The sequence below is a fragment of the Schistocerca gregaria genome, chromosome 3 (assembly GCF_023897955.1).
Source record: "Schistocerca gregaria isolate iqSchGreg1 chromosome 3, iqSchGreg1.2, whole genome shotgun sequence".
Lineage (NCBI taxonomy): Eukaryota > Metazoa > Arthropoda > Insecta > Orthoptera > Acrididae > Schistocerca > Schistocerca gregaria.
This window is the reverse complement of record NC_064922.1, coordinates 918,587,606-918,601,396: the sequence shown is the minus strand read 5'-3', so window position 1 is coordinate 918,601,396 and position 13,791 is coordinate 918,587,606. Positions and strand designations below refer to the sequence as shown.

At 44.9% G+C, this 13,791-nt stretch overlaps 1 non-coding gene across 1 annotated transcript; it reads right to left on the bottom strand.

Moving 5' to 3' along the window:
- Nucleotides 1-243: 243 nt before the first annotated feature.
- Nucleotides 244-318, bottom strand: Trnas-cga (transfer RNA serine (anticodon CGA)). Its single transcript has one exon. It is a non-coding gene; the product is annotated as a tRNA-Ser (tRNA).
- Nucleotides 319-13,791: the final 13,473 nt, after the last annotated feature.

The window sequence follows — 13,791 nt, the reverse complement described above, 5'->3', positions numbered from 1 at the left end:
GGCTGCCGGTTTATGAGCGCCCAGAAAACGCAATGTATCCTCCGGCCTCATGCCCTCCAAGATATTAGAGACGTTATCCTGTTCTTTAATATTAATACCTAAGGCAGCAACAGCATGCTCAAAATATTGAATCCCCATATCATTAGAACCCTGAACTTGCCAATAATAGAAGCGCTCAATTCCTTGGCGAATACTTGTCGGTAACTTGCTCTCTATTGAAACTTCCTGGAAAATTAAAACTGTGTGCCCGACCGAGACTCGAACTCGGGACCTTTGCCTTTCGAGGGCAAGTGCTCTACCAACTGAGCTACCGAAGCACGTCTCACGCCCGCTACTCATAGCTCTACTTCTGCTAGTATCCGTCTCCTACCTTCCAAACTTTACAGAAGCTCTTCTGCGAAAGGTCCCGAGTTCGAGTCTCGGTCGGGCACACAGTTTTAATCTGTCAGGAAGTTTCATATCAGCGCACACTCCGCTGCAGAATGAAAATCTCATTCTGGTTTGCTCTTTATTATTCTAGCCCTGAGTTGACCCAATGAGCCGGGATTTAGAAGGACACTATCCAATATGTCACTCAATAAACCTCTAAACAAAGGAACATGTTCAACGTATTGAATCTCCATATCACTAGAACACTGAACTTACCAATAATAAAAGCGGTCAATTTCTTTGCTAATACCTGTCGGAAACTTCCTCTCTATTATTCGAGCCCGGAGTTGACCCAAGGAGCCGTGATTTACAAGACAACTTGTAACACCAGTATCGATTGTAAGTAGTTCATACAATGTAATTATGTGTATGTAACTATGAAGTAGTTGTTCTTTACTGATTACGTTCATTGAGTTGTGAAAGGAAAGTTGATATGAGTAATATACACTCCTGGAAATGGAAGAAAGAACACTTTGACACCGGTGTGTCAGACCCACCATACTTGCTCCGGACACTGCGAGAGGGCTGTACAAGCAATGACCACACGCACGGCACAGCGGACACAACAGGAACCGCGGTGTTGGCCGTCGAATGGCGCTAGCTGCGCAGCATTTGTGCACCGCCGCCGTCAGTGTCAGCCAGTTTTCCGTGGCATACGGAGCTCCATCGCAGTCTTTAACACTGGTAGCATGCCGCGACAGCGTGGACGTGAACCGTATGTGCAGTTGACGGACTTTGAGCGAGGGCGTATAGTGGGCATGCGGGAGGCCGGGTGGACGTACCGCCGAATTGCTCAACACGTGGGGCGTGAGGTCTCCACAGTACATCGATGTTGTCGTCAGTGGTCGGCGGAAGGTGCACGTGCCCGTCGACCTGGGACCGGACCGCAGCGACGTACGGATGCACGCCAAGACTGTAGGATCCTACGCAGTGCCGTAGGGGACCGCACCGCCACTTCCCAGCAAATTAGGGACACTGTTGCTCCTGGGGTATCGGCGAGGACCATTCGCAACCGTCTCCATGAAGCTGGTCTACGGTCCCGCACACCGTTGGGCCGTCTGCCACTCACGCCCCAACATCGTGCAGCCCGCCTCCAGTGGTGTCGCGACAGGCGTGAATGGAGGGACGAATGGAGACGTGTCGTCTTCAGCGATGAGAGTCGCTTCTGCTTTGGTGCCAATGATGGTCGTATGCGTGTTTGGCGCCGTGCAGGTGAGCGCCACAATCAGGACTGCATACGACCGAGGCACACAGGGCCAACACCCGGCATCACGGTGTGGGGAGCGATCTCCTACACTGGCCGTACACCTCTGGTGATCGTCGAGGGGACACTGAATAGTGCACGGTACATCCAAACCGTCATCGAACCCATCGTTCTACCATTCCTAGACCGGCAAGGGAACTTGCTGTTCCAACAGGACAATGCACGTCCGCATGTATCCCGTGCCACCCAACGTGCTCTAGAAGGTGTAAGTCAACTACCCTGGCCAGCAAGATCTCCGGATCTGTCCCCCATTGAGCATGTTTGGGACTGGATGAAGCGTCGTCTCACGCGGTCTGCACGTCCAGCACGAACGCTGGTCCAACTGAGGCGCCAGGTGGAAATGGCATGGCAAGCCGTTCCACAGGACTACATCCAGCATCTCTACGATCGTCTCCATGGGAGAATAGCAGCCTGCATTGCTGCGAAAGGTGGATATACACTGTGGTAGTGCCGACATTGTGCATGCTCTGTTGCCTGTGTCTATGTGCCTGTGGTTCTGTCAGTGTGATCATGTGATGTATCTGACCCCAGGAATGTGTCAATAAATTTTCCCCTTCCTGGGACAATGAATTCACGGTGTTCTTATTTCAATTTCCAGGAGTGTATGTAATATAAGAACTTAAAAATATTGAAATTTTGTAAATTATGCCTGTTTATAAAAGGGAATTTGTAATTTGAATACTGGTTCTTACTTAAGGAAATTGTATGATGTAACTTAAAAGACGTAGGGAACCCCCTCTGCTACGGAAGTGGCTTGGAGCGTGGGAAAAGGTGAATCTGGCGGTCAATCTGGGCGGCAAGAGAGAGAGCACATTACGCAGTCAATGGCTAAACGTTGTACTGTTATCAACGCGGGTGCCAAGTGAGGCATTTGGAAGCCAATTTATGTTCAAAATGGCTCGGATGTGGATTTAGCTGTTGTATGGTGCCCTTGTTATCATGGAAAGGTTCCGAAAAGAAGGAAATACGTCGCCAAGAAGAATTTATGAAGAGCACTCAGATCCAAGAGCTTGGGACCATTTAGCTGCCACGTGCTTGATACCACTATTGCGCCACTGCTCCACCAACTGCAGGGATTCAGATGTGTATCGGTATGGACCAGTATCCTTGTGTGTGAGTGTTTTTCAATAATAATTTCTATAACAGAAATTCGAGTTTGAACTTTGAAACTACCCTGGTAATGAAACCAAGCAGCGTCCTATCCTAAACGTGCTAAAGACCGAGTATCCTGTTTATGAAGAACCACTAACTTGTTTCTCTTTGAATGTGCCAATGTTTTAGTGCTAAACGGCATTAATGTTGTTAGTTAAAATCACTTGCTTCAAAAGTAATGAAAGAGGCACACAATTTTGAACCTAATTGAAAATTAACTTCACCTTGAACTTATTTCTGAAGTTAATTAAGAGTATTGTTAGTGTATATTGCTATAAAGCACTGAAAGATAAATAATCTCACGTGGGGTTGGAAATCAGTAGTAGTGTGATGCAAATTGTTTATGAAATGTGTTCATAGTTTGCTTATAAAGGAAATGACTGTTTATGGGTCCGCTCTTCACTCTTTTCTAGTATGAGAAAGTCAATCTAAATAGTAGTTTTGCTAATGAAATATGAAACATTTCCACAGTAGAGTGAATACAAAAAGTGTATGTACAGTGTCATGTAGTTGTATTTGTAATGTTTAGGTGTTAGTTAAATCAGGACTCTGTTCATGCTCAATTTTGGTCTTGTGATGCCTTTGATATCATGTGATACTGAAACGGTTAATAATTGAGGTGATAACTATTATTAATAGATGTGTAGGGTCATTTGTTTTTCTGTGACAGCCAGTTAGGTGAATGATAGTTACTGCTACCTATTGTTCAGTTCGTATGGTAGTTGTGTGTGTTCATTGCACTTTACAAAGGAAGAAGTAAGGAAAGCTTCCTTTCATAAAATTATAGTTCAATTCTTTGAACTTAATATTCTAAATTATTATGCCTAATTAGGCTGGCGACCGTATATTCAGTCTTTTACGTGAATTTAATTACTTTCTTAACTTCCAAAAACAAAATCTTTCAGTTTTTCTGCTAATTGCAATCTGTACGAAGTAATAGTTCGATACCCTCTGTCCACTAGGTCAACACGGCCAAACTATGCAAAATCCCTCCCAGAGGGTAACGCTAGTTGCAGTGAAGTGTTATACTTAACGCGGAATCCTAGCGCATGATATATACTTGTTTTCCCCGTGACACTACTGGAAGTTCGGTAAACAGGGAGCTTGCATTTGCGTTATACACTATCCAATAAGTCACTAAACAAACCTCTAGACAAAGGATACAGCAAGGAAAGAATAACACATGCGATACTTGTAATGCGTCAGTTTGACATTCAAAATGCACAAGTAACCACAGTATCTCGAGAAGCTGACTGACTTCATCAATCATCAACCATCAACTGAGAAATACCATGAAATAAAGACATAATGGGATTCAGCAACTTAACAAAGGAATCAAACACCGAACTACCCTTCCTCCAGATTAACATATTCACTATCTTAAATTAAAGAACTGGCGCTAATCTTCAGTTCTCTCATCCTAGCTACTAAGTGATCAACAGTTTCCCTTTGTTGATCAGCTTGCGAAAGGAAATTGAAATTAGACGAACTGTGTTAGTGAAATGCAGGTGCCCCAGTTCGAAAAAACTGAAATTTACCACATGTTCGTTGTTTCATCCCTACATCATCACACACTTGCATGTATCCAACCATACTACAAAAATGAATGTACATGTGTATCTTCTTATGTATACCGGGTGTTACAGAAAGGTCCGGCCAAACTTTCAGGAAACATTCCTCACACACAAAGAAAGAAAATATGTTATGTGGACATGTGTCCGGAAACGCTTACTTTCCATGTTAGAACTCATTTTATTACTTCTCTTCAAATCACATTAATCATGGAATGGAAACACACAGCAGCAGAACGTACCAGCGTGACTTCAAATACTTTGTTACAGGAAATGTTCAAAATGTTCTCCGTTAGCGAGGATACATGCATCCACTCTCCGTCGCATGGAATCCCTGATGCGCCGATGCAGCCCTGGAGAATGGCGTATTGTATCACAGCCGTCCACAATACGAGCACGAAGAGTCTCTACATTTGGTACCGGGGTTGCGTAGACAAGAGCTTTCAAATGCCCCCATAAATGAAAGTCAAGAGGGTTGAGGTCAGGACTGCGTGGAGACCATGGAATTGGTCCGCCTCTACCAATCCATCGCTCACCGAATCGGTTGTTGAGAAGCGTACAAACACTTCGACTGAAATGTGCAGGAGCTCCATCGTGCATGAGCCACATGTTGTGCCGTACTTGTAAAGGCACATGTTCTAGCAGCACAGGTAGAGTATCCCGTATGAAATCATGATAACGTGCTCCATTGAGCGTAGGTGGAAGAACATGGGGCCCAATCAAGACATCACCAACAATGCCTGCCCAAACGTTCACAGAAAATCTGTGTTGATGACCTGATTGCACAACTGCGTGCGGATTCTCGTTAGCCCACACATGTTGATTGTGAAAATTTGTAATTTGATCACGTTGGAATGAAGCCTCATCCGTAAAGAGAACATTTGCACTGAAATGAGGATTGACACATTGTCGGATGAACCATTCGCAGAAGTGTACCCGTGGAGGCCAATCAGCTGCTGATAGTGCCTGCATATGCTGTACATGGTACGGAAACAACTGGTTCTCCCGTAGCACTCTCCATACAGTGACGTGGTCAACGTTACCCTGTACAGCAGCAACTTCTCTGACGCTGACATTAGGGTTATCGTTAACTACATGAAGAATTGCCTCGTCCACTGCAGGTGTCCTCGTCGTTCTAGGTCTTCCCCAGTCGCGAGTCATAGGCTGGAATGTTCCGTGCTCCCTAAGACGCCGATCAATTGCTTCGAACGTCTTCCTGTCGGGACACCTTCGTTCTGGAAATCTGTCTCGATAAAAACGTACCGCGCCACAGCTATTGCCCAGTGCTAATCCATACATCAAATGGGTATCTGCCAACTCCGCATTTGTAAACATTGCACTGACTGCAAAACCACGTTCTTGATGAACACTAACCTGTTGATGCTACGTTCTGATGTGCTTGATGCTAGTACTGTAGAGCAATGAGTCGCATGTCAACACAAGCATCGAAGTCAACATTACCTTCCATAAACTGGGCCAACTGGCGGTGAATCGAGGAAGTACAGTACATACTGACGAAACTAAAATGAGCTCTAACATGGAAAGTAATCGTTTCCGGACACATGTCCACATAACATCTTTTCTTTATTTTTGTGTGAGGAATGTTACCTGAAAGTTTGGCCGTACCTTTTCGTAACACCCTGTATACTAGGTACGCCAAGCATGCCGTCCTCGCTGACGTTAGTTTGTCCTGGATACCACGTACGCCGAAAGGTTTGCCCATGCAGAACAGTAAAGGGGTCTTCACACCAACAGAGGAGATCATGCTAAACGTAAGACCAGCGCTTGAAAACGAACACTTTGCAGCTATGAATGGTCCTATAGCTCATCGGTAGAAAACTTCTTTGCTGTAGGAGGGGTGCCAGGTTCAATTCCTCAGCTCGAGAAAGGTCTCTGTGTAGAAGAATGATGGTCCGTGACAAAAAAAAAAAAACGAGACAAGGGCCAAAGCATATTAATTATTTGTTTCAAGGCATATGAACATATGGCAGCTAATTTATTAACAACACATAATGCAACCGTTTGTGCTTCAAAATTGACAGTATTACATAAATGCCACCATATCACTGATTGCAATGAAGAATAAGTAATATAACGAATATCATAAACGATCGTCCTATAAAAATTTGTTCTAGATTGACACATATTTATGATTGCATTATTCTTAATACAAATGTTCGAATGGGTATCCAGCTTGTTGGGTGTATTGGCGTAACCGCCTCTCGGTATTAGCATGGACACTTCTTAAAATTTCTGCAGACATTGAAAACCAAGCATGACATATACGTTCTTTTAACACATCTGGATTTTCGTGTTCCGTTTCGTAAATCCTGGGATTGATATAACCCCATAACAAAGCATAAGTCTGTTAAATCAGGCTACCTCTCTGCCCATCGAATGAAACCACCACGTCCTATCCACCGTTTGGGGTACACATAGTTGTTTTCCCTAACCCCTCTACAACAATGGGGAGGTGCACCATTGTGCTGAAATCACTGCTTCACAGCTAACTGGAGTGAGATGTTTTCTTGGAGATGCCCTAGATCCAGCGCGCTCTGTAGGAATTGCAAATACAGTCCATCAGTTAGTCTGGGAGCCAAACAAACTCGTCCAATGGTGTGGTCTACTAGAATGCCACGCCGTACGTTAACACCCCAGTGCGCTTGTTCAAATGTGTGTTAAATCTTATGGGACTTAACTGCTAAGGTCATCAGTCCCTAAGCTTACACACTACTTAATCTGAATTATCCTAAGGACAAAGACACACACCCATGCCTGAGGGAGGACTCGAACCTCTGCCGGGCCCAGCCGCACAGTCCATGGGTGCAGCGCCTGAGACCACTCGGCTAATCCCGCGCGGCTCGCAGTGCGCTTGCATGTGATGTAGTCTAACCAGTGAGGATTTGCACGAGTTCAGAAATGAATGTGTCTATTGGAGGTGGCGTAGTTGTCGAAACAGCTTTCATCTCCCCATAAAACGTTTCTGATGAAATCAGGATTTATGGCTACTTTATTTACGAAACGTCTGCAGAAAGAGGCCTGATTCTGGAAATCGTTTCCATATGGCTGTTGGTGTAGGTGCAACTTAAAGGGATGCCATTTTTGTTCCTTCAGACTCCTTTGTACTGAAGGCCTCGATTTCCCCAGGTCCCCTGCAACTCTTCTTTGTCCTAATTACGATGAGAAATATGTGTTACTGGGCGAAGTCTAATGATTTTCATAATAATAATGACCATAATAATATTATTATTGCTATTAATATGGGAACAAATGATAACCGGCCGCTGTGGCAGAGTGGTTCTAGGCACTTCAGTCCGGAACCGCGCTGCTGCTACGGTCGCAGGTTCGAATCCTGCGTCGGGCATGGATGTGTGTGATGTCCTTAGGTTAGTTAGTTTTAAGTAGTTCTAAGTCTAGGGGACTGATGAGCTCAGATGTTAAGTCCCATAGTACTTAGAGCCATTTGAACAATTTTTTTGAACTAATAATACTGCAACATAAATGGAATAGCACTATAACACTTCCTTTTATACCACATTTTACATACGCGTTATTTTCACTTAAGTTTTGCTTTCTGTGCGTGAGATGTGTTCCAGAATGGTCAATAACGTTCCAGGCAACATTGGGTGTGCCACGGATTGGTCTCTTTTTCCCTGTGGTAGCCTATTTTTTACGGCTTCTTCGGTTCGTCCGTTTTGCGTTATTTGGCTTCTAAGGTAGTAGTATTCGTTCGTTTCGTCAGCTGTGTGATCCCTGTTGGGAGCCATCGGACGTGCCAGCCTTTGAACGTGCTATCCGACCTACTCGCGCTCCAGCCACCTCTGGGTCAATTCTCATAGGCTCACTTACCTAAAATTTAAATAGCGCCACTCACCATACTCCATTCTTTATGCTGGTTTTATCATTCTTACAGTAATAAAATCATGCCTCATTCCGACCAGTTACGATTTGTGAATTAGTATTCTTAATTGTTTAAACTGTTTATTATCAACTTGAGCGCACACTGTGTTACGACAGCACACTATCATGTCTGAGGCTGAATAAGACTGGTAAGTAGGGAGCTACTGTATCAGCATACTCTGAAAGGAAGCTAACTGGTATACAATACGGATAGGAGGAAATGCATGTATTAACTCCCAAGTAACACCTGTTGGCAGTTGTCCTTGATTCGAATTCTGAACATTTAGCTTCGCCTTCTTCATGTAGGAATTCTTGAAAACCGTGTTTGCCAACTCCGCTTTAGTGGCACTGTCGTCGTAGCATTGCCATTGCTGTCATGGAGAGAAGGTACTGATGGTGTCTTGCTGCTGGTGTAATTTACGTATAACCAGAATCTCTTTGAAGTTTCTTCTAGATTTCGTTGTGGAAACTGTTAAAATTATCTCGCATTGAAGTCCTCGCTAAACTTCGAGCTTTAGTAAAACATCCTCGCTGTTGCAAATTTGTGTTCTTTTAAAGTTGGCAAGGTTTTTTCGTTGCTTCTGCAACAGTGTCTGACCTGATTCTATACCATGGGGGATAAGGACCATCTCCTATTAAATTATTTGGTACGTATCTCTCGATCGCTGTCGATTATATTTCTATGAATTTAAGCCACGTCTGGTCTAGTGTACATAGTTCGTTTGGAAGGAGTGGAGAGTGTTCCTTTTTACCTGTTTTTTAAGTTGATATATCTTGCATTTATCTTTGGTGGATTTGCATGCCATAGTATTCAGTCTCGCTACGACAATCTTTTGATCACTGATCACTGTATCTGTCACGAAGCTCCCCATCTGCTCAGGACTGTTTGTTACATGGAGGTCAGGTATATTTTCGGAGCCATTCACACTTCGAGTGGCCTCCTGAACTGAGCATTCAAAACAATCTTTGAAGAAAACATTCATTACGATTTCGGATGATGTTCCATGCCTACCACTGGCTTTAAACACGTACATTTCTTCAGCATATTGAGGGTAGATTCAAATAACCACCAAGTCTAATAGTATGAGTGGGGTACCATTTGAAATGTCCGCCCCGAAAGCTGAGTGATGCCGGCACCGCAGCTCGACGTGCTCGGTTAGAGAGCTGGTTGGCCTCTGTAATAAAAAAACTGAGTGGAAGGACCAACAAAACGAACTTTAACAGATGTCACGTGACGTCTGCAACGACCAAATACAACGATCAACAACGAACAAAATGCAAAAAAAAAAAAAAAGAAAAAAAAAAGTGGTCAGCGTGACGGATTGCCGTCCTACGGGCCCGGGTTCGATTCCCGGCTGGCTCGGAGATTTTCTCCGCTCAGGGACTGGGTGTTGTGTTGTCTTCCTCATCATTTCATCCACACCTTCTAACTGCAGTAAATACTCAAGCATGAACTGTGTTAAATCTTACCTTTCGAAGCCAGGTTTCCTGTTTTCTAGGCAGTTTCGCTATCCGTCGCACCAAACTGGCTCCCAGGCTATCAGACCTGCACAGACTACGCTAGTACGTTTTTCTCCACGATAAAAATTCCAGTTCACGCTACAGCCCATTGTTTTTCCCTTTCTAAACTCGCATCAGTATTGCCGTCGCTCTCCAATAGTTGAATTGCACTTTAGCATTGGGGTAAAATAGGGTTAATCATGCGTGCTCCCCTGGTGTAGGTGTTATATTGATCATATACAGTTGATGTTCCTGTGACATATTCAGTCTCACATCTACCTATGGTAATGATATAGGTAGAAGCAATGAATTAAAATTTGTATAGCACGCGGATTCGAACCTGGGCCTCCTGGTTCTTGTACAGAACGGAAGCCCTATCCGTTGCGCCCCACTGGCACTCCAGCTACTGCAGTTCCACAGAGTTCCCTAGTACATTCCTTCCCCCCCCCCCCCCCCCCCCTCCCATCCGCCACCCTCAAATAAAAAATTCTATGGTAATCACTGCAGTTGTGTTAGCAGCAGTGTCCGTGTGGCATAATGGAGATAATGTATCTGCCTAGTAAGCAGGAATCTTTGGTTCCAGTCCCAACACTGGTAGGAATTTTAATTCATTGTTTCAACCTACGTCATTATCGTAGACAAAGGTGAGACTCAATACGTCTCAGTATCATCAGCTTTATATGATGAATGACGTTAATGCACGTTAAGATTCGCGTCGAGTTCATCGGCAGCCCAATGTGCTTTTTAACCTGCGTTGTGTGGAGGGTGTAGTTCAGGTCAGAGGCAATTCAGTGATATTTTTGGAAGTGCTCTTCACAGTGTGACTTGGACTCATTAATTCAGGTTATGTGAACCAGAATGTTTATTTCAGCATTCTCGATGAGAAAGTGTCGTTTCTTCTACGCCTTCTTGATGAGGGTGCTGCGAAGAAGCCTGTGATGTAAGCTATAAACGTCCGTGTTTATAGGTCTGCGCGCATGCATTCCCAGTTTCGCGAGCACTGAGGCGTCCCGTTCAACCTAGACTGACACGCTAAATCACCCGAACTTAGTCTCATAGCAAGTGTGTCGGACTCTTCGGAACAACAGGTTTTATTTTTATTTTTCGAGTCCAGGACATAAAATAATTACAAAAACTAACAAGTATTGATTCACATAACAAATTTGCAAAATTAAATATGTATAGTAGTTTTTATGACACAGATTCAATAATATACACAAATAAGCAGCAGATAAACAAACAGCAAGTTGATTATATTTTTGACGGGCCCAGTATTCGGCGGTTATCACAGCAGTTTCGCTGGCTGCAGCAAGATCACAGACAGTGCATGCAGACGGTAGATTCCTGCAAACTAGCAGAAGTTTTTCGTCCTGTACGTCACCACACTGACAAGTTTCCTCCTCATTACTGGAGCCACACTTCCTGAGGTTGGCTTTGCACCTTGACACCCCAACTCGCAGTCTGTTAAAAGTCTTCCAGGTCACGAATGACAGGTGTGAACCTTCGGCTGCTTCCCCCTTGACCGTTATGTGATTGGCCTCAGCCAGGAGTCTCGCCAAAGCTCCTCTCTGCGAGTTCTGGGAGATGAACGAATTGCCATAGTTTTCTGTAGGAAGCTTTTTCTTGACCTCAGTCTTGGCTGTTGAGGGTCATGTCCGAACAAAGAATGTCTAGGGTTGATTTCTTGTTTTTTCTTCTCCACATCTGTTGCAGCTTGCGTTCGAATACGTGGCGGTGCTATACCCATAATTTGATACAGCTTATTGACAGGAGTAGCTCGTAAGCAGCCTGTAACAATGCGTCCTGTCTCGTTCAGGGCTGTATCTACATGTTTAGCAAGTGCAGAGTTTTACAAGACGGGTGCTGCGTATTCTGCGGGGGAGAAACATAGTGCCAAGGCAGATGTTCTAAGCACTTTTGGCTGGGCACCCCAGGTGGTTCCTGTAAGCTTGCTGATGATGTTCCGCGCTTTTACTTTGAGGCTCGTTTCTTCACAGTGGGCTTTGAATGTGAGGGAACGGTCCGTCTTCACTCCAAGGTATTTACGAGTTTCGCAGTGGAGTAGATGTTCTCCTCTCCAACTGGTATTCAGTTTTCTTTTGGCTTCCATATTTGTAAGATGGAATGCACATACGTGGGTCATTCCAGGGTACGGTTTCAGTCTGCTTTCATCGTAATACTTGGCCAAATTTTCAAGAGCTGTTAGTTTAACCTCTACTTCCTCAAAGGTCTCACCTTGGGCAGAGAGTGCTGTATCATCAGCGTATATAAATGCCTTATTTGAAGAGTTAATTCGCTGGTCATTTGTGTAGATATTATATAACAGCGGAGACAGCACACTTCCCTGAGGGAGACAATTTTCTGCATTCTCCATAGACTCTCCTTGTCTTGAAGAGAGACGAAGTATCTCATGTTTTGCAGCATACACTGAAGGATCTGAGTTAGTCGGTATCCTTTGTAGCTAAGTATACTTTTCTGAGCAGATTTTTGTGGTTAGCAGTATCATAAGCCATGGTGAGGTCGATGAAAGCCACACATGTTATTTCACCTCTCTCATACCCATCCTCAATATGCTGGGTCAAATTAAGGATCTGTCCACAGCAACACCCTCCCGGTCGGAAGCGGGACTGCTCTTCTATGAATATTTTACCAGTATACTCTGATATTCGATTTAGGATCAGCCTTTCCAATACTTTGTCCAAATGACAAAGGAGTGAAACAGGACGGAAACTTTTTGGGTCTGCTGGTTCTTTCCCAGGCTTTAAAAGTGCTATTACCTATGAAACGGAGCAAACACCATCCTCGCAATTTGGTAGCTCTGCGGGACCTGATCATCATTTAGTGGCTTCTGTTCGTTATGACATTTCTAAAGAAACTTGTGGATTCTCATCACTGCGACTTGATAACATTGCCGATGCTACGTGAGATTTTACACGATATTAGCGCACTGTCTCCTAAAGGTGAGAGAGCTCACGAACTATTTGAGGGCTGCATTATGAGTAGAGTGAGGCCGTGAATACGATTATCTAACGTACCTTCCGCGGATGAGGCGCAGATATTAATGGACACGTTTTTCCCACGGCTGTCCCTGACATTGGACCGGCCGCTCGCCTTGGATCGGCCGCGGATGGTTCAAGGCCGGTGAGAGGCATCCACCTGGGGCCAGGCCGGGCTCGGCTGGAGAGCCGTACCCCCCCCCCCCCCCCCCCTCCCGCCAGGCTGTTGCACCCGCGGTGACTGCCTGCGACTAGCCACACCCTGTCACCACGCTACTACACACGCTTTGGTGGCAGCCATTACAGCTAATACAGTGTAATGTATAGCTCCCAACACTCTACAGAACGTACACTACTGGCTATTAAATTTGCTACACCAATACGGTGACGTGCTGCAGACGCGAAATTTAACCGACAGGAAGAAGATGATGTGGTATGCAAATGATTAGCTTTTCAGAGCATTCACACAAGGTTGGCGCCTTTGGCGACACCTACAGCATGCTGACATGAGGAAAGCTTCGAACGGATTCCTCATACACAAATAGCAGTTGACGGCGTTGCCTGGTGAAACGTTGTGATGCCTTGTCTAAGGACGAGGAATGCGTACCATCACGTTTCCGACTATGATAAAGGTCGGATTGTAGCCTATCGCGAATGCGGTTTATCGTATCGCGACACTGCTGCCCGCGTTAGTCGGGATCCAATGACTGTTACCAGAATATGGAATCGGTGGGTTCAGGAGGGTAATAGGGAACGCCGTGCTGGATCCCAACGGCCTCGTACCAGTGGCAGTCGAGATGACAGGCATCTTATCCGTATGGCTGTAAAGGATCGTGCAGCCACATCTCGATCCCTGAGTCAAAACATGGAGACGTTTGCAAGACAACAACCATCTGCACGAACAGTTCGACGACGTTTGCAGCATCATGGACTATCAGCTCGGAGACCATGGCTGCGGTTAACCTCGACGCTGCATCAC